The sequence below is a fragment of the Malus sylvestris genome, chromosome 15 (assembly GCF_916048215.2).
Source record: "Malus sylvestris chromosome 15, drMalSylv7.2, whole genome shotgun sequence".
In the NCBI taxonomy this organism is placed as follows: Eukaryota; Viridiplantae; Streptophyta; class Magnoliopsida; order Rosales; family Rosaceae; genus Malus; species Malus sylvestris.
In genome coordinates this window covers 48658837-48680608 of record NC_062274.1, presented here as the reverse complement: position 1 = coordinate 48680608, position 21772 = coordinate 48658837, and the positions used below count along the sequence as shown (strand labels likewise).

The 21772-nt window shown below is 37.6% G+C and overlaps 1 pseudogene; it reads right to left on the bottom strand.

Moving 5' to 3' along the window:
- Positions 1–620: 620 nt before the first annotated feature.
- Positions 621–21033, bottom strand: LOC126603059 (UDP-glucosyltransferase 29-like; annotated as a pseudogene).
- Positions 21034–21772: the final 739 nt, after the last annotated feature.

Below are 21772 nucleotides of genomic sequence, written 5' to 3'. Positions count from 1 at the left end.
TCACATTGCCTCCTGAGAGTCACAATTTAAGAGTTGCATTTCTCATTTTGAAATTGGTTTCTCCTCGGATATGCCCTAGTACGATAGCAAATGGGGTGTGAGGGTAATTTGGGTAAGTAAATGGGATGTATTAAGATATTATTTAATCTAAAAAGTAAATGTGGGATGTAAACAGCAATTTGTTGGGTACTAATAAAACAAGTAAAAAAAAAAAAACTCAAATTAAGAAAAAAATACTCAGATATAGAACGACATGGTGCATTGCAAATTTGCAATTTTATAACAAGGTGTATTTAAAACGGTTGGATCGTATTAAATGCCAATCTGTAAACAACTTTTGGGTACATCGAATTAGACATTCTGCTTCACTGAAAAAGTCAGAAGGTCACGATTTTGACATCGATGCCGTCTTCTGTAAGAACGTCTCTTTCGATCTGAAACAAACATATGAAATTTATTCCTTCGTTTGAAAAACTTAGGGTTAGATGAAAATATTCATGCTCTCTCAGCCGAGTAATGGCGCACTTGCAACTATACTCCAGAACTTAAGGGGTTATTACTGCTGAAAATATCTCGGGTGTCACCGGAGTGGACGTACGCATGCATGTTAAGTTGAAGCACTATATTGTCTTTGTGTTTTTGGGTGTGCATGCATGTGTTTGCAGGGTGTGCGTGGTGATTTTGCTCTCTCTTTGCGGTTTTGTTGATTGTGTGTGTTGTTGAAGTTCGTCGATAACGAGATTTATTAGGACGTTTGTACAACATGTTGAGAGTATTATGGTGTATTCAATTGAGAATTTGAGAGATTTTAAAGGATTTATAAATCCATAGATTTTTATGGAGTTTAATTGATTTGTAGAGATTTCATGTAAAATTTTGATTTAGTTTCCTCGAAATCTCTTGGGGAGATGTAAGATTTGTGAATACTTAAAATACACTATGAAATCTCTCTAATTCCCTCGAATTCTCAACTTTTTCAAATTCTTTAAAAATCAATTTCTAATTGAATGCACCTGAAATATTATAAATTTCTTTGCAATCCTAATTGAATACATCCAGATTTCTAAAAATTTTAACAAACTATCTTAAAATCTTGATTGAATACGCCTTGAATTTTAGAAAATCACTTAAAATTATAATTGAATGAAGGGACGTTTTGAATTAGACGCCTCGTTTTTAAATGTCATAGACTAAACATCCATTCCTTTTGCAAATTTGATTAAACATTTTCCTTACAATTTTGGTACTTTAATTTTATTTCATTAGAAGTCTATTCACGTTAGCATTCCCTTTTTTCCTCCTATTTTTATGCATCTCTTATTATGATGATTTAAGATTTTTTTTAATTTTTTATTAAAATATTTATTTTAGTAAATTAAATAGAATGTAACAAAACTCGTTGTTAGGTATGTTTGATTATATCGGTACGTTTGATTATAATGATACATTTAGTTACTTGGTACATTTGAATTTTTGATCCATTTGGCTTCTTGGTACATTTAAATTTTTGGTACATTTAGTTTTTGGTACATTTAGTTTTTGGTACATTTGAATTTTTGGTATGTTTGTTCTCAAAACATAAATTTTATTACTTTTTGTCCTAATAATGAGGAATTACTTTAATTAATTTTTTTTATAGAAATAGTCGTTAACAATGTAAAAGTTTAAATTACTTTAATTAATTTTATTTTTCTAGAAAGAGTCATTAATCAACATATAATAACCTTTTTGTTAATTCAAAATTATATGATTTATCATTATTATTTAGCATTATCTACAATAATAAGGATTTATCTCTAATCAACTTAAAGTTGTTCCAGAAACTTATCTACGAAAAAACAAGACTATCTAGAGCATTGTGTATAAATCAAACATATTTTTAAACATTCCAAAAAGATGAATATTCATTTTAAGATAGTTTATAATTGGGTACATTTTAATTCGAGGTTGTTATGTTTTTGTTTGATGTTGGTACATTTTCATTTAATATTGGTATGTTTCCATTTGGCGTGGATGTACATTTAGATTTGAAAAGTTTAAATTTTTAGACTTAAATATAGTTGAAATTATTTAAAATATATAGCAGATATTTAAATGTAAATTAATTTCAATTAATCTGAAGTAGTTCAAGTCTGAGTATCTTAATCAAATGTTTCAAAAGGTTAATCAAAAACTCAAAAAGCATAAATGTTTAGTCTACAAAAGTCTAAAATGAGGCTTCTAATTCTAATTTTCTCTTAAAAAAAAAGAATTAAAATCCCTCAAAATCCCCATTGAATTCACCCCCTTAATATCATGTCCAGAAAAGAATAGACATTGCACTCGCTTATAAGTATTACACTACTCCCCATATTACCAATTAGTTTTAGGGTTGTTTAGATATAGACCCATACAACTCATATACTTCAGATAAAAACCCACCTATGAATAAACATTCAATCAAAACCCAAAATTTAAATAAATTACCACATAAGAAAATAAGTAACCTATTAATATAAGTTATTTACAATTTATGCCACAACTTTCTATAACTGTTCTCATACAACCATTATTAGCCAACCATTATGGCTAACGTTTTTAACAATTTCTTATATCAGTCTAATAATGAATTAATATAATTCATTAGCAATCTCTTAACTATATAACTTTAGATAAATTATTTTGCGAACACAGAAACATATATATGATAGTAAAATATAAAATAGAAGATACAGTTTTTTAAAAGTTAAATTGTAGGTAAACTATATTCATACAAAAACAAAATTGTAGATACACTATTGTTGTGAAAAAAAAGAGAAGGTAAATATTGTATGTAAAATTGTAGATACATTACTGACACAGTAGGTAAATTAGTTTCATATAAAATTAAAAAGTAGGTAAATTATATTCATACAAAAATAAAATTGTAGATACATTATTGTTAAATAAAAACATGTAAATTTTTATCCTAAAATTTGAACAATAGATAAATTATTTTTGTACATACATTAATTTTTAAAAAATTAAACAATATGTACATCATTAGCTTCACCAATTATACACAGTAGGTAAATTATTTTTGCTAAAACTAAACAATAAGTAAATTATTTTTTAAGATACATTAGTGTTGTAAAAATTAAATAACAGGTACATTATTATATAGGTAAATTATGGTAAAAATTTATAGTTGGCAAAAAAAAAATTATATATATATAGGTACATTATTTTATTGATAAATATTTTAAAAGATAGACTATTTCATTAAAAAATATATTTAAATTGAAAATTGTTATTAAGATTAAGAAAACTTTCCAAATTAATTCCTATATCAAATTAGAAGCAAATTTTATGAAGTGAGAGAAACATGAATCAACCAAATTCATATAACATGCAATGCATTTAGAATATTTGTGCCTTTTTTATTATTTTATTTTTGTAAAATCATTAATCCTCCTTAAAATCTGCATATGTTTAATTGTGCACATTAAACATGCAAAAAGGGGTATTTTAGGCATTCGAAAATTTTAAAATGTCATAATTAATGAATTTGCTTATGTGAAGTCTAGTCATTGGGTTTTATTCGAGTAAAAATGTTATGTCGGGTTTTATATGAAAGAAATTGAGTTTGAGGAGTTAAAGTCATATTTTCAGTTAGTTTTATTATGGAACCTCAACTTCTTCACAACAAACTATTATAAGGTTAGCCACGTGGGCAACTATGCTTATTCATGTTTGGAAAACCATGTTTGTGATGGCAGATTACGAATCACACATAACCTTTACCGAGGATGAGAACTTTACGCTCCGACAAAGACGGATGAATATTATTACTACAGTTGATTTATTTTGATACATTTGAATGACTAAACAATCTCTAATTAAATTGAGGATAGAAATAAAATTAGAGAAAATGGACAAATTTAAAGCAAGCATGTTGGAGGATGAACTATATTGAGGGATGAGCAAAAAAATAAGTGATTGGGGTACTAAAAACTATGCATAACTCATACTACGTCATCGCAATGGATTTTTTGTTTTTTTTTAACAAACGATAATATTTATACTAAGAGGGTGGAGAAGTGGGCTAAGTCTCACAATGGACTAACCGACTAGCCATAATAGTGTGGTTCAAATTCGCTTGGCGAGAATCAAACTTAAAATCTTTCATTTACAAGTAAAGTGGTTTGATTCTCGCCAAAGGATGAGACTTAGGAACAATGAGAGGGATATGCTCCTCCCCTCTGTAGGGCTGTGGTTTTTTTTTTTTTTCTCCAAGTAATTAATAGTGAATTGATTTCTGAATTGAATATTCGTTGTGTTGTCATGCACTATTTATTGTATCAACAAATTTATCATCTATGGATTCACGTTAACTAATACTCATTTCTTTTCCCTGTTTCCTTTTTGAAATCAATAATTGTCGCAAGGGACTTTATTTTTTTTATTTTTTGAACAAACTATATTATCTACTCTATCTAAGGGAGAGGATGTGGGCTTAGTCTTACAATGAGCTAGTAATAATGTGGTTCAAATTTTCCTTCAATAAGAATTGAACCTAAGACCTCTCACTTACAAGTGAAAAAAAATATCACTAGATTGTAGTATTAAGCAGCTTAAAGAATTTAAATTTAGGACTTTCTTCAAAAAAAAAAGAAAAAAGAGAATAGGTTCCAATTGAGTCACGATGGTCATTCATTAATAGCCGATCTCTCTTTCGACTATAGTATTTGGATTCTTGTTATAAACTAATCTTCTTGTATATTAATGGATCATTCGGTAATCATTTTATTTTTTAAGTTTTAGTTTTTACTTTTTTGGAAGATTCAAAACATGTTTGATCATTGTTTTAAGGTTTCACCTAAAAAAAGGAAACTGAAGTCCAAAACTAAGCTACATTTCAAAATTTAACTTTTAGTTTTGAATTTATAGTTACCAAACAAGTTTTTAAATGCAAGCTGAACTTAAAAATTAAAATTGAAGGTTTCCACGATTTTGTTCATAGAAATTGTACCCTAATTCAGCCTTTGGTGTGCTCGACTTCAGGTGAGGAAGAGGGGGAAATGCAACGTCTGAGATCACAAATAATTTTGGATACAGAAGATTTGAACTCAAAATTTTTGTGATATTACCATACACTATTTATTACTAGTACGAACATGTATCATATTTGGATTTGTTTTAATTAAACTTCTTTTTGGTTATTAAATCCATCATTTCCTGTGAAAAATTATCTTATCACATCATAAAGAAAAAGAAGAAAAGAAGAAAAAGAAGAAAAGAAGACAAAAGGGTGAGTGTTTGTAAGGAGAAAAGAAACGAAGAGAAAGTTGAAAATGGCACTTCACCGGCCTCCCCAAATCCAAAAAGCGTAATGCCGTTTCCTGCCAAAACATAAAAACTACCTCCCCCCAACCAATCAAATTTGCCATTATACACCACCAACAAGAACCGACCCTCTTCTCTCTCTCTCTCTCTCTCTCTCTCTCTCTCTCTCACTCTCTCTCCCCCTCCCAAAACCCCACCCTCTTCTCTCTCTCTCTCTCTCTCTCTCTCTCTCCCAATACCCCACAACAAAACCCAGAGGAAAATAGCTTATATAAACGACTGAGAGAGTAGGAGTTAGAGAGAGAGAGAGAGAGTTGTCTGTGCTCGCTTGGCTTGCAATGGCTGTGAAAGACAGGTCGACGTCCTTCTCCTTTTCTCCCACTGTGTGCAGTGACCCAGTTGCCCCTGAGGTTGAGGTACCTTCTCACCATGCTTTTCTATTTCGAGGGACATTTTCGTGCATTCACAGACAGAGAGCACTACAAAGTAGCTCTTTCTCTCTGTGAAATGACGAAAAATCCAACCTTTATTGGTCGGGAAAAGGCAAACAGGATGGAGCCAGGCATATTTCATACGTATTTTCTTAAAAAAAAAAAAACCAAAAAGTTAACAAATTTCATACCCTCTGATTTATTTTATGTTTTTCCATTGTGGTTCTTTTTTTTTCCTTCTAATTTATTTGGGAAGTGAAAGGTCCTTGAAATTTTAGAGGCGGTAGAGGAGCATACTGTTCGTCATCTTTCATGGGGACTGAAATGTCAAGAACAAGACTCCGTTAATGTGATGATGTTGATGTATGTGTAATTTTCCCCAAATTTTCCAAACATCGAGTTAATCTTATGAAATATAGTTTCATTTTATTTGCTCAGCAATTTAATAAAAATGGCGATCCCAAGTAAACAATGCTCCCAGTTTTGCAAGGGTATCCATGCTTTGAAAAAGAGAATATTTCCACTACTCAAACCGGGACCTTTCGGTCACAAAGGTTTCTCAGCAATTTAATCATATAAAAATTATTTGGATGTCTGTGCTTTGCTTGTTGAAGTGAATAAGGGCTTTAATGATCGACAGCAGCCTGCTTGATTAAGAAATTACTGTCTGTCTGCCTGTCTGTCAGTCTTCATGGACCATTTGTTGGTAAAGTAGTACACTTCTTCAATGCGTAGCGTGGATGCATTTCTTTTGTTACTGTCTGTAGTTTTCTTAAGCTACTAATTAGTTGATGGACGTATGTGTTTTAAGTTGTGAATACACAATTTCTCCACGAGAAGGATCGATGAAGCAGGTCCGGGATAAATTGTAACTTGTGTTGTTGATATGAACTGGTGATTTCTTGTGAATGCGTCTCGTGAATATGTCTTTGCTGTCTGAAATCATTAATTGTGAAGGGCATGCTGCTAGGATTTTGTCGCCTCAACATTTTTATTCTTTTGTTCTGCTCTAACGGGTCGAGGTTTTCCACCCCGGAGGATCTAGTTTTAGACGTTGGTAGAAGTTCAAAATACATGGTTGAAACTTGCTAACGAGTGGAAGGGATTTATGAAATCGTGTTGAAATGACAATCAAAATTTGGTTTATCATTCTCCGTTACAGTTTCTATGCATTCTGTGCTTTGAATCTTGCTTCAGCTTGTCAATTTTGCAAACTGTTTGTTGGTATAAGGACTGTCTTTGCCTTAGATTGTGCAAACTTTTCCGTCCTCATGTCAATCCATCAGACAAAGCAACTTCCGGACTTCGTCCTAACAGTTCTCGAACCAATTTCTACCCATGGCATGACCGGAACTTTATCAGAGTCATACTCAAGCTGTTTTCTTGTCTGACATGCCGTCTGCTTAGTCTTCTGCACATATTTAGTATGATCTCTGGTACTCGACACATAACTCTAATTTTGCCTTAGTTTACAGTAGTGTCTTTGCTTACAAAGATTATGTCTTGTACTCGTGTCTTCGAAGCAGTTCTTGTCAAGTATTTACGACACAATTATCTTTGCTAATCCGATGGGGCTCTAGCGCTGCTTGTCGAATATTTGAGTGATTGGATAACGTTTACGTACATAGGTGATAGGACATAAATGTTCAACAGAGAAGACAAGAAGGCTGACCTTGGCCTGCTTAGAAGTTGAGATCCTACAGCAGGCTTTGATCAGCAAGGTCTTTGATTTAGTACACTACATTGCCACAATTTTTTTGGCATTATTTCTGACTTTAGCTGCAGAGGTTAATGGATCTGTGTTTATGTAGTTTGTGTTTGTTTGTTTGTTTTCTTGTTTGCTTGTGCTTCGCCTTCGTCTTCATTTTCGGGTTTCCATTTGAGCACATTTTACACCTCTTTGTGTTTTGATGTTCCGGTTCGTAATCTTTGAAAGTGAAACGAATTCTATGTTATGAAACGTTGAAAGCTTAAATTAAGGGTGATGGTTTTGACACTCCCGATTTATCCATTTGCATTTTCTAAAAGGAGAACTGAAGAACATAAACTCAAAGACGAATTCCAATGGACGAAACAGGGGTTTTCAACACAAACGATAATGTGCTAAAGCTAAACCCTTGTCACCTAAAAAGTTTGATAGGTTTTGTCGAGTTTTGCTCACCCACACATTTGTTTTATTCATTTATGAATGTCTGAGATTTAATTTTATCTCAATTAATTAAATCTCAAGCGTTCACTCGTGAAGAAGTGCAGGAGATCGATGTGCGGGTGAGCAAACTCTTTATTACATTACCACGATTTATTATTATTGGGTGTATCTAATACACCGTCCTGATATTATTGCAAGTTAATTTGCATGCTTAACTAATTAATTGATTCCTGTCGTACGAATTCGAAGTTGCACCATCTCATTCACCAACCCATCTCTCTTGATCATCTCTTTTTCCGATGTTGTCTCTCAATTCCATTGCCTTTCTTCTCATAACCTCCCAATATTGTTTTCCACCACATCCTTGATCGCCTTAGCTACCTCTTCTCGTCGCAAACTTCCTCCTGTTTTCTTAACCTCCACGCCAACGCCGAGCTCCTCTAGTAATCGAGCGTTGAATGGCTTGTCAAGATGTATAGGCATTGCTATAATTGGAACACCAAAATTCATGCTCTCCAACACCGAGCTCCATCCACAGTGGCTCACTAATCTGCCGACGCTAGCGAAAGAACATAAGCTAGGGTTTTCAATATTGATTGCATAAGCTCAACTCAGTTAATGATGAGTGAGTTCTTTACTTCATTTTATAGACCTTACAAGATCAGGTAGTTACAGTGTATATATTATCACAGATTACAAGGGAATTCAAATTACAAAAACATGAACTGAATCTAAGGTATATACGGTGAGAATAGAGTCATGGTGAAGAAGGACTGTGACTCTTCTCAATCTATTGAAGACTTCGTGTGTTATCCAAACTCTGACTTTGAGTTGATGAGCGGGAACCATGTAATTCAAACTGCACGAACTTGGATTGATGAGTTGACGAGGATTGCTGACCTGGATGACATGTAGGATTATTAGGTTCACTCCCCCGCAAGCTAAGCGATCGTTGACGAATGGGAAGCTTGGAAAGAAGAAAACTAAATCAAGTGGGAGATAATCCTTTTGTGAGCAGATCAGCATTTTGGTCAGTAGTAGCAACGTAGCCAACAACTAGCTCTTTATGCACCACTTTCTCTCGAACATAGTGGTAGTCAACTTCAACGTGTCGCATCCTAGCCTGATAAATAGGATTAGAAGCAACGGCAAAGGCACTGATATTGTCACACCATAACAGTCGTGGTTTAAGAGGAAGATGAAGATCTTGAAATATGTGACGAAACCATGATAATGTTGCTGCCGTATAAGCCATTTGTCGGTATTCGGCCTCGGTGCTTGATCGAGATGCACCGCGTTGTTTCTTTGAACTCCATGATACTAAGTTATCTCCAAGAAAAATACAATAGCCCCTTGTGGAGTGACGGTCATCCGGATCTCTTGCATAGTCTGCATCGGCAAAAGTAACGAGAGTAAGGGAACTGGATTTGTACACAAAGTCGTGATTATGTGTAGCCTTCAAATAACGTAAAATATGTTTGACAGTAGCCCTGTGAGCAATGGTGGGTGAATGCATATATTGGCAGACCTGATTGACTGCAAAAGCAATGTCAGGTCGTGTAAAAAAAAAATATTGTAGTGTGCCAACTATGCTTCGAAAATCTGTGCTATCCAACAATGGTTCACCATCATATAAATTCAATTTTCTTCCAGCTGCAGCGGGAGTGGTGAGTGGTTTTGCATCAGCCATTTGAGTATTCTTTAGTAGGTCCAGGATGTATTTTGACTGAGAGAGATACATGGTAGTGGGAGTCCTCTTGATTTTGATTTCCATTCCCAAAAAATAATGTAATGTGCCAAGATCCTTCATTGAAAACATTTGGCCAAGTTGAGTAATAAGTTGTGAGATATGACTTGAATTGTTGCCCATAACTAGTATATCATCGACATAAATTAACAGATAGATAATCGTGGTGCCATTGAAGAAAGTAATCAGTGACGAATCTGCCATGTATTTGTGTTTGATTTTCTGGTAGATTCAATGGAACAGTAAAATGCACACACACACAGAGAGCAGAGCTTTCTTCAAGATTTCAGTGTATTCAACTTGTTCTAAAAGCAAAGAGCTCAACAAGCATGATTTAACGTTGGAGGAGTAAGAAAAACTTTACTCTCTCACAACATTACAAATCCATCACAACCATTCATTTCTAAGTCATCATGTAAGATGCTTGCACATGTCATGAGCTATGACTCATTCTAATCTAATCTAATCTAAATACCAATTGGAATATGATCCAAAGGTTTACATTAGATCCTACACTTTGTTATAATGAAACTACCACAGCAAATACATTTATACTCCAATACTCCCTTCTAAATGTTTTGCTGATTTCACACCAAGAGCAGTCCTCAAGTATTCGAATCGATCCTTAGGAAGAGCCTTGGTAAAGATGTCTGCCAATTGCTCCTCTGTGCTGCAATAATGCAGTTCAATTGTCCCGTCTTGAATGGCATCTCTTATGAAATGATACCTCCGATTAATATGCCTGGTTTTATGATGAAACACTGGATTCTTAGACATGGCTATGGCAGAAGTGTTGTCACACAACAAAGGTGTAGCCTCCATTTGCTCTTCTCCAAAATCAGATAAAACAAACCTCAACCACATTGCTTGTGTTGTAGCTTCTGCAACACTTACATACTCGGCCTCTGCAGTAGATAAAGCCACACTGCATTGTTTAACAGAAGCCCAAGAAAACACTCCTGAACCTAAACTAAATGCATAGCCTGAGGTGCTCTTCATGTCATCCAAGCTTCCTGCCCAATCACTATCACAGTAGCCTATCAACACAGCAGCTTTTCCTTTCACATATTCGATTCCAAAATCCAATGTGCCTTGCACATATCTCAAGACTCTTTTAGCTGTCCCCATGTGTTTCCTAGTAGGTTTGTGCATGAACCTTGCCAGCAAACATGATGCATACATTAGATCAGGTCTAGTAGCTGTCAGGTATAACAGACTACCAACCACTGTCCTGTACAAACTTTCATCAGCATCCTCACTTCTATCTTCCTTAGCTAACTTGTCATCAACTGCAAGTGGTGTTTTTACTGCTTTACATTCTTTCAATCCAAATTTCTCAAGTAGTGACTTGGCATATTTCTTCTGATGAATAAATATACTCTTATCTGTTTGAATTATGCCCAGACCAAGGAAGTGATGTAACAATCCCAGATCTGACATCTCATATTGCTTCATCATATCCTTCTTAAATTCTTGAATCATTTCATCAGAATTCCCTGTGTAGATAATGTCATCTACATACAGAGATACAATAAGCACACCTGCATCACTGAACTTTGTATACAAAGTAGCTTCACTTTGACTTTTCTCAAAACCAGATCGATTGAAATAATTGTCTATCTCATCATACCAAGCTCTGGGAGCTTGTTTCAGACCGTATAAAGCCTTTTTCAACTTCTAGACCTTATCTTCTTGTCCTTGAACTTCAAATCCCTGTGGTTGATCCACATATACTTCCTCATGCAGTGTACCATTTAGGAATGCAGACTTAACATCCAATTGAAACAACTTCCATTCCTTTTGAGCTGCCAATGCAATTAGAGTTCTAATGGTGTCAAGCCTTGCCACAGGTGCAAAGGTCTCGTTGAAGTCCACTCCGGGCTTTTGAGAATAACCCTTAGCCACTAGCCGTGCCTTGTTCTTCTGCACTGAACCATCCAGATTAAGTTTTGTTTTGTAAACCCATTTTACACCAATTACAGGTTTATCAAATGGCCTTTTGACCAACTCCCATGTGTCATTCTTTTCGATCATCTCAATCTCTGTGGACATAGCTTTTCTCCAAGCCTCATCTCCTGATGCTTCTTCAAAACATTCAGGTTCTATCACACAGAAATTGCACCTTTCATAAACTTCATTTAAGCTTCTGAACCTTAATGGAGTATGATCATACATTTGTGAACTGGTATGATCCATTTGCTCTTATTGTCTTGAAGAAGAAGCAATAACTTGCTCATGTTGTTCCTGTAGTAATTCTGTGCATTCAAATACTGCATCATCTTCAACAGCTTCAGCCTCATTCTCTTTGCTTCCATCAACATCACTTGGAACTGAGATGGACATAGTCTTCTTATTACCAGATTTCCAATCCCAACAAGAGTTCTCATCAAAGATTACATCTCTAGAAATAACAACCTTGTTAGTTTTAGGATTGAACAACCTGTAACCCTTTTCACACGTTCCATAGCCAAGGAATATGCACATTACACTTGTTGCATCCAGTTTCTGCCTTATCTGTGATGGAACCTGTGCATAACATAAGGATCCAAACACTTTTAAGTGTTTTACTCCAGGCTTTCTTCCACTGTAAGCTTCAAATGGAGTCTTCTTATGCAACACCTTGGTAGGACATCTATTGAGAATGTAGACTGCAGTGTTAACTGCTTCTGCCCAAAATTCAAATGGAATCCCTTTCTCCAACATCATGCATTTAGCCATTTCTACAATGGTCCTATTTTTTCTCTTAGCAACACCATTCTGTTGAGGAGAATAGGCCACTGTGAGTTGTCTTTCTAGGCCAAGATCTTCACAATACTGAGAGAATTCCAGAGAAGTATACTCCCCTCCCCTGTCACTCCTTAATTTCTTCACTTTGAATCCACTTTGTAATTCAACAGTTGCCTTGAACCTTTTAAATATGCCAAATGCTTCAGACTTGTTTCTCAGAAAATAGACCCATCCCATTCTGGTACAATCGTCTGTGAAAGTGATGAAATACTTGTTTTCAGCTTTGGTAAGTGTTTGCATTGGTCCACATATATCAGTATGTATTAACTCCAATGGTAGTGCAGCTCTCCAATTTGTTTCTTTAGGAAAAGCATCTCTAGAATGCTTTCCAATAGCACATCCCTCATATATTGTGGAATTCATTCTGAGCTCAGGTAAACCAGTCACCATGTCCTGCTCTTGAAGTTGCATGAGAGCTTTCATATTTAGATGCCCGAGTCTTCTATGCCATATCTCAGCTGCTTGTTTAACACCTGCCCTCATAGCCATTTGTATTCCTGGTTGCAACTTCAAAGGAAAACTTCGATTTCCCTTCATAGGAATTTTAACAACCAGATTAGAGCATGTAAAGTCTTCATAAATTCTGACTTCAATTCCCCCAAACACAAGATAATATCCATGCTCCATCATTTGTCCCACGCTCAATAGATTCTCCTTTAAACCAGGTACTAACATGATCTCCTTGATGTACCGTTTGCCTTGCTTAGTTGCAACCATTAACTCTCATTTTCCAACTACATTAACCAACTCCCCTGTGCCCATCTCAACTTTGGCAGTAACACTTCTATCAATGTTCTCCAGTAAATCTTCTCTTCCTGTCATGTGATTACTGCAGCCACTATCAACATACCAAACATCTTCTCCCTTCTTCACTGCAACAGCCATACACACATAGAACATGGTTGGATTGTTCTCCACTTGTTTGACATAATTGGCCTGTTGAGTAACCTTCTTTGACCTGCAATCCTTAACAAAATGCCCTGGCTTATCACAGTTATGGCACCTTGGTTTTCCCTTGAACCAACACTCTCCAAAATGAAGTTTATCACAGTACTTACAAGCATTCTTGACATTATCAGAAGGTCCAATAAATTTTCCTTGATGATGCACATATTTGTTATCCCATTTCTTACTCTTTGTCTGCCAGTTCTTTGTGGGTTTAAAACTTTGATTGCCATTGTAATTGTTCTTCCTGGGAGCTATACTTAAACTAGCAAAGGCTTTTTCCGTACTATTTTCAGAGTGTCTCTCAATTCTTTGCTCAAACCCTTTTAGAGTGGCAACTACATCCTGCACATCAACTGTCTCCAAATCCCGTGTATTCTCAATCACAGCTACAATACTATCATAGGATCTAGGAAGACTAATCAATAATTTCTGCACTATTCTTTGATTTCCAATACTCTCACCATAACTTTTCATTTGCGTAATGAGATCAAACAAACGCACAAGATACACAGAAAATAATTCATGTTCACCCATTCGAGTATATTCAAAATCATGTCTTAAGCTTTGAAGTTTCACAGATCTCACCTGTTTATCTCCAATAAACTCTTGCTTCAGTATATCCCAGGCTTCTTTTGCTGTTTCCAGAATAGCGATTCGTGGGAAAATTTCATCGGACACAGAACCTTGAATAATCCCGAGAGCCTTAGCATCCTTGATCATGTTCTCCTTCAGCTGCTTTAGCTCAGCGGTAGTGAGTTCTTCGTCTTCTTTCTTCATTGGAGGATTATACCCCGTTTCAACCATATCCCACAGATCGTGAGATCTGAAAATAGTCTTCATCTTTATCTGCCAGAAATCAAAGTTTTCCCCATTGAAAATCGGTGCTCGAAGATCAGCACCACTCGATCCAGCCATATTAGACTTGTTATCGAGTTACCCAGTGATTTTCAGATTGTTTTTCAATCGCAGCAAACTCGATTCTCTGTCGAGTTCCTTAGCTGCAACCCTTGTCACAGATTCACGCCCAGATTGAGATCCAACCTGGCTCTGAGGCCATATTTGTGTTTGATTTTCTGGTAGATTCAATGGAACAGTAAAATGCACACACACACAGAGAGCAGAGCTTTCTTCAAGATTTCAGTGTATTCAACTTGTTCTAAAAGCAAAGAGCTCAACAAGCATGATTTAACGTTGGAGGAGTAAGAAAAACTTTACTCTCTCACAACATTACAAATCCATCACAACCATTCATTTCTAAGTCATCATGTAAGATGCTTGCACATGTCATGAGCTATGACTCATTCTAATCTAATCTAATCTAAATACCAATTGGAATATGATCCAAAGGTTTACATTAGATCCTACACTTTGTTATAATGAAACTACCACAGCAAATACATTTATACTCCAATACCATGGAATCCTAAAATCTCAAGTCCTCAAGATGGTGAGAAAAACATTGAAACCATGCACAAGGCGCCTGTTTCAAACCATATAAAGATTTATTTAAGACAAACTGTGAGGGAAACTGAGGGTCAACAAAACCTGAGGCTTGTCTTATATAAACTTCTTCTGCCAAAGAGCCATGTAAAAATGCGTTTTGGACGTCGAGTTGACGAATGGGCCAATTGTAATGCAGAGCAATGGATAGAAGAAGTATGATCGTGGCATGAGTGACAACGGGACTGAAGGTCTCACTGTAGTCAATTCCTGCTTGTTGGTGAAAACCATGTGCCACAAGATGAGCTTTGAATCTTTGTATGGAAACATAGAATGCCTCTTAATTTTGTACACCCATTTATTTGGGAGAACGTTCAGAGATGGATGAAATGGCACCAAGGACCACGTACCAGTACGTTGGAGGGCATTAAACTCATCTGCCATAGCCTGTCTCCATTTTGGGGATTTATTTGCCTGTGTGAAATAAGCAGGCTTAACCACATCATTAGTTACATTTAAAACAAAAGCATATTTGGGATTGGGTTTGTGAATCCTTTCCTTTGCACGAGTGACCATGGAATGTGTAGAAGGAATTGTCCTTTGAGATGAAGAGGCTAATGTCGATGTACTTGCATTCGCAGGTTGGTTAAATCCTATGGGATCTATAGGTAGATTAGTGGTAGGATTGGATAAGGATAAGGTACTGAGGGTTGGAGTGGGAGATGGTAAGGGTGCAGGGCTAGGGTTGGTAGAATGGGTAGGGTTGGTTGGTGTATGTGTGTCAACGGGAGGGATAGGCTAAGGTAGTGGTGGAGTGGGATTGAAAAATTGATGGAAATGTGACGTGATGGGATCTATATCTATGATGGTGTTAGGCGAGGAAGTAAATGAGGTGAAGGATTGAGTAGAGATGGATTCTTTATATGGAAATATTGTTTTATCGAATATAACATGACGGGACAAAAAAAATCGGCTTGTAGACAAATGTAAACACCTATAACCTTGTTTATTTAATGAATAACCAAGAAAAACACAACGTTTTGATCTAAACTGCAGTTTATTAGAGTTGTATGGCTTAAGATATGGAAAACATGCAAAACCAAAAACTTTAAGAATATCATATTTAAGAGATTTGAGAATTTTTTTTTGAAAAGGTGACTCATCATTCAAGACCTTAGTTGGCAAACGATTAATTAGATAATTAGCCGTGTTAAATGCTTCATCCCAAAATAAAGTTGGTAACGATGAATATGCAAGAAGTGAGAGTCCAGTTTCAACAATACGACGATGTTTTCATTCTAAAACCCCATTTTGTCCTCCACTATCTGATTGAAAGGATTTGATAGTGGTGCTAAACATGTTTTCAACCAACTTTTTAAAATTAACAAAAGTAGAAAAGACATTGGATTTTAATCTTAATGGATACAACCATGAATATCATGAAAAAATCATCAATAAACACTACATAATATTTAAATCCATTGATAGAAACAGAAGGTGAGGTCCATACATTCGAATGAATCAATTGTAAAGGAAAACTTGACCTAGAACTAGACAAACTAAAAGGTAACTTATGACTCTTGTCCATCGGACATGAGTGACAAAAATCACTAGTTACAAGGCCATTAACAAACATTTTATTTCTAGAAATTAAACAATTTAAAACATGGGATGATGGATGACCTAATCTAGAGTGCCAAATAGAATTGGACACCTTAGCACCTACAAATGCAGAGACTCCTTTATTGCATGATGAAACACTGGAAAGAGGATAAAATCCATTCCTACTTGGGCCTTGAAAAAGCAGTTTCCCCGTGTGAAGATCCTAAACACCATAGGAGTTGGGATATAAGGTTAGGGAACATTTGTTATCATTGGTAAATTTATGAATGGAAATAACGTTTGTGGATGCATTAGGGCAAATAAGCATGTTAGATAATTTAAAAGTGGCTTGGGGTGTGAGAACGCAAGAATTACCAACGTGAGAGATTTGCAAACTTGTTCCACTGTTTACACCATTCACTTGATCAATACCGTTGTAAGGATGAAGGTTGATAACTTGAGTGGGATCATTAGTGATGTGTGTATTAGCGCCAGAATCGAAGAGTTAATTTTGAATGGCCGGAGCACTAGGAAAAGCAGGAGGGCCGACAACAGCAAAAGCTTGAAGTCTAGGTGCAGGAACTCTCCATTCGTAGGACATGCTGAGATGATTATAGTAATCAATCACAGAATGTCCATGCCTGTTGCAAATTTGACATTGAATTCTACCAGTATTAAAATTACCGTGAGAAGGAGAATGCCCTAGGACTCCACCATTAGGGCGAGACTGAGATCCATAAAGATGATTGACTAGATTGCAGGGACGGGATGCAGAGGGACCTCGACCACCATTGGGACTACTGCATCCCTTAAAACCTGAGAAGGAACTACGTCCACGAAAGCCACTAGATGCACAACTACCATTGCGAACAGCAGCAAAGGCAATGGGTGTGTTGTCATTACCAAATCCAGAATGCATCTTCTGTCTCATTTCTGCACCAAGAAGAAGTGCCTCCAAAGCACTGTAGGAAATTGCCTCGTCTCGAGCTTGGGCTGAGGCTACGATACTCTCATAGGCAGGGCAGACGTTGTTCAAAACAATTGCAACAATGTCGGAGTCTGTAATAGGAGAACTAGAGAGAGAGAGTATCTGCAAGACAATTAATCCTATCCAAAATTTCAGAAATTGAGGAATCACTTATGTGAGTATTCATTAACTCACTATATAGCTGGAGAAGTCGGCATGTAGACTGAGAGTCATATCCTTCATGCAAAGTTAACCATGTGGAATGAGAACTAGTTTTCCCAATCAAAACAGCAAGTAGAGTGGGGTAGACCGAGGAGTTGATCCAAGATACGACCATAGCATTCTGCTGGATCCATGCTTTGAAGTCGGGTTTGACAACATCAGTGAGATTACCATCGGCATCTTTGAGAAATGCCTGAGGGCACTTGCTTGTTCCGTCTAAAAATGAAACAAGATTGTGACTCTTGAGTAACGGGAGCATCTGGGCTTGCCAGAGGGGACAGTTGGTATGATCAAGTTTGATCGTGATGAAATTAGAGGCATTAGGTAGGACAGGAAGGGGAATGGGGGAGGAATTGGAAGACATTTTGAGAGAGGAAAAAAAAATATTGAGTTGTTTTGTCGTTAGATTTTAGCTCGAAGATACCATGAAAGAACTTAAGCTAGGGTTTTTAATACTGATTGCATAAGCTTAACTTAGTTAATGATGAGTTAGTCCTTTACTTCATTAAATATACCTTACAAGATCAGGTAGTTATGGTGTATATATTATCACAGATTACAAGGGAATTCAAATTACAAAAACATAAACTGAAGCTAAGGTATATACGGTGAAGATAGAGTCATGGTGAAGAAGGACTGTGACTCTTCTAAATCTGTTGAAGAGTTCGTGTGTTATCCAAACTCTAACTTTGAGTTGATGAGCGGAAACCATGTAAATCAAACTGCACGAACTTAGATTGATGGGTTGACGAGGATTGCTGACCTGGAGGACATGTAGGATTATTAGGTTTATTAGCTGAAATGCTGCAATATCTTTACTTGTGGCGCCCAAAACTATCATCCCATTCTCTCCTACCCTCTCTGCAAACCATTATGGCAGTACCTCCTCAGACCTAGTAATTTTCTCTTCCCTTGGAAACCTAATAACCCAAATGAAACTCACTTGACTAAGCTCCAGCCTTGAGCTATCTCTTCTATTTCCTCCTTGGATAAATGGTACTCACTCCCAAAAGAAACTTATGCAACCGAAGATGTTTCGCATTTATTCAACCATTCAATGATGCGATATGTTTCTTCATCTTTGTCTTCATGGTCCTTATTAGGGTTGTGGACTATCGAACCAATAAACATAATCTTGCTGTTCATTAACTCAGAGAGGTAATCAATATTTATTTTCCGTCTATCTCCCCGAACGTCTTGGACAAAGTCCTGTCACAAGAGCGACGAGTAGTAGTAGTAGTAATAGTAGGGAATTGTTGTGGAAGGACATCTCTCTTATCATCCTTTCAGTCTACATTCGATGATGTCGGCAGTATCATACTATTGAACTTACTAATCTCATAATCACGAAGATAGAGTGCGTGAAAATGAAGTCGAACACTAGGGCCCTTGAGAAGATGATGAAAAGAAATGATTTGGTGACAAACAACGGTGAAGATGAAGAACTGGATGTGGGAATATTTTGGTCCAGACTTAGAGACAGTGCCTATGGGACAACAATACTATCACATATTAGAAAATTAGGGTTTAGGGTTTTGAGGACGTTGGAAAAGTTAGGGCTTGCCATTCTGTTGACCCTAGAAACTACCAAGCCTACGTGGCGCGCATACCGAGTAATCTATAAGCTAACTACGTCTTTCGGTGAATGCGGGCGTGCCAACTCGTCGGTCGAGCTCGGCCGAGGAGTAAATTTGTTGATGTTGCGTTAGGTGCGCGGCTGACTCCTGCGTCTTGCGATTGCGACTGAGGAAGGAACGCGTCTCGGCCTCTTGGGTTCTCGAACCTGAAGACAAGTAGTCGTCGTCGGATTCAGTCACAATGATGTTATTCGTTAGAGTAAACTCACGCCGAATCGACACCAAAGTGTAAGGGCACAAATACTCAAAGCAAATATAAGTTTTAATGGTGAACGTGGTTCGGCCGTCCGAATGCCTGAACTCTAAATCCCACTTGGGAATATCCAATCATAAAATAACTCGGCGAGCAATGCACCGAGCTCGATATACTGTAACACCTCACTTCGCCGATGAGGCTAATGAGATGACCTCAATCAATAAGGATCCAGAAATCCTTCTCGACCGAGACTTGGAAAGGTAACCAACCGTCCTCACCGCAGTGCTGTTGATGCCAACGGAAGATACTGCGAGACCGACTGATTCTACGATGACAGAGTTATCTATGCCGACTTAAGATATCACCGGTTGCTTCCACAGTGCTGTTGATGCCAACGGAAGATGTGTCAGCGAGAAAAGAAAAGAAAAAATCTCAAAGCTGTTGAGAAAGCTTGCGCAGGGCAGTTTTGTGTTGAATTGTCGGGGGTTCAAATGATGCACAACCTCTTCTATTTATAGCAACGGCTCCCCCCAAGGTCGAGTTGAAACCCCATTCAGACTAGGACTTCTTCTCCCAATCAAACACTGACTCGACCAATCCTACTTTCATTATGACTGTGAACCTAGTCCTTTATTGAGCCGGATTCGCTCTCGGGTTATTAATCCTGCCGAGACTCCTTATTGCACCAGGACTTGACTTATCCTACGTCTTGACCTAGCCGACCTAGGTTTGGAGGCCCACGTACTGAACGATCCATGCCGCAAGGCCTTCCGGGCCGATAATGATTCTCTACTCGGCCCAAACTATTATTTTGGGCCTAAACATTGCCCCCTCGCTTCTGAGGCCTTCGATCTGAACCCTCTGGTTGAGCTTTGGCCTTGAAGAAGCGAAGTTAAAACTTCAAAACTCAAATGCTCCCCTTCCGAGGTGCATTTATTGAACACGATCCCATGATCTCGATTTTGCTAACCACCATTCTACGTGGCCTTCTTTTATAGGGTTAATCCGTAGTGACGTTTGGAGTGTGCAGCCCCTTGAACCGTCATATCATCATGGTCTTGTTGCTGAACACCACCACGCCGCCTCGATCTACGAACCATCCAGTATCGTGCAGACGCCAAACCGTCTTTCACCATAAATCTCGCCGTCACACGCAATCGTGCGTCCCCCAAAACAAGAAACCCTCGGTCTTCTCAATTGGATTTTTTGAATGTTCATAATGATTAGCAAATTCCTTGGTCGATTCTACCCTTTATTTCGAATTTCGAACGATTGCCCTTCCCTTCATCGTCCTATAAATACCGAAATCCTCTCATTTGTACCTTTACGCGTTCAAATTTTCTGAATTTCTGCCATTGCTCTAGCACCTTCCTTTTCCCCGAGTCTTCATCTTCAAGTCTCCAACCCAGAAAAACCCCTTTCACATCGTACTTTTTATCCTTCCCACAATGGCCTCCTTCATCTCCAAACTTTCCAGGGAATGTGATCAGTGTCAAAAGATTCTTGATCGAAGCTCGATCAAAACTATACGGTTTGAAAGTGACATGAGTACTTCTCACCAAATCTTGGGTTATCTTTTTAAAGCGGCAGTACCGTCAGCCATTACTGGACTTCTCTAGGAGCATTGCCTATCACCCTTGCTCCAAGGGTTTGAATGGTCGAGATGGGATGCGGCGAAACCTCAAGGCTCCTGGCCTTCGACCACTACAACCTAGGCAGCCTGGGTTGTTCGAATGGAAAAGCTCTTCGGTGAGCAATGGAAGGCTCTCGGTATCTACGACGCCATCCTCCTCTCGTCTATGGATGTCGTTCTCGACAAGAAGCTTCTCCTAGCCGCCCTATGCTTCTGGTGTTCGGCCACCAACACCATGGTTCTCCCTCTTGGTCCCATCGGCCCCACCATGCTTGATGTCACCGCCATTTTGGGAACTTCAGCAACTGGAATCCCCATCGATGCTGCCCTCTCCGGGTACCCGTCGAATCTTGACCTGAAAATGCTTTTCGACCGACGGGCTTTTGAGACGTTGAGCCGTGAGGGTCAAATCCCCTCGAAAGAAGACGTTCAAAAACTCCATAATAACTTCTTCAACTACAACACCCTCTATCTCCATTTTGCCGGCTGAGGAGAAGAGGCCCTGCGAGAAGGGGAACATGAAGCTTTCCTCTTCTATTGGTTCAACAAGTACATTTGTTGTACCAAATCGAACAAATGCTTGGTCGAGAACATGCCGGTAGCTGAGGCCCTGGCTAGTGGCCACGTCCTGTCACTTAGTCTTAACATTCTTGCCCATCTCTTCTGCTGCCTGGCTGAGACGACCCTTCACAAGAACGACCCATACCAA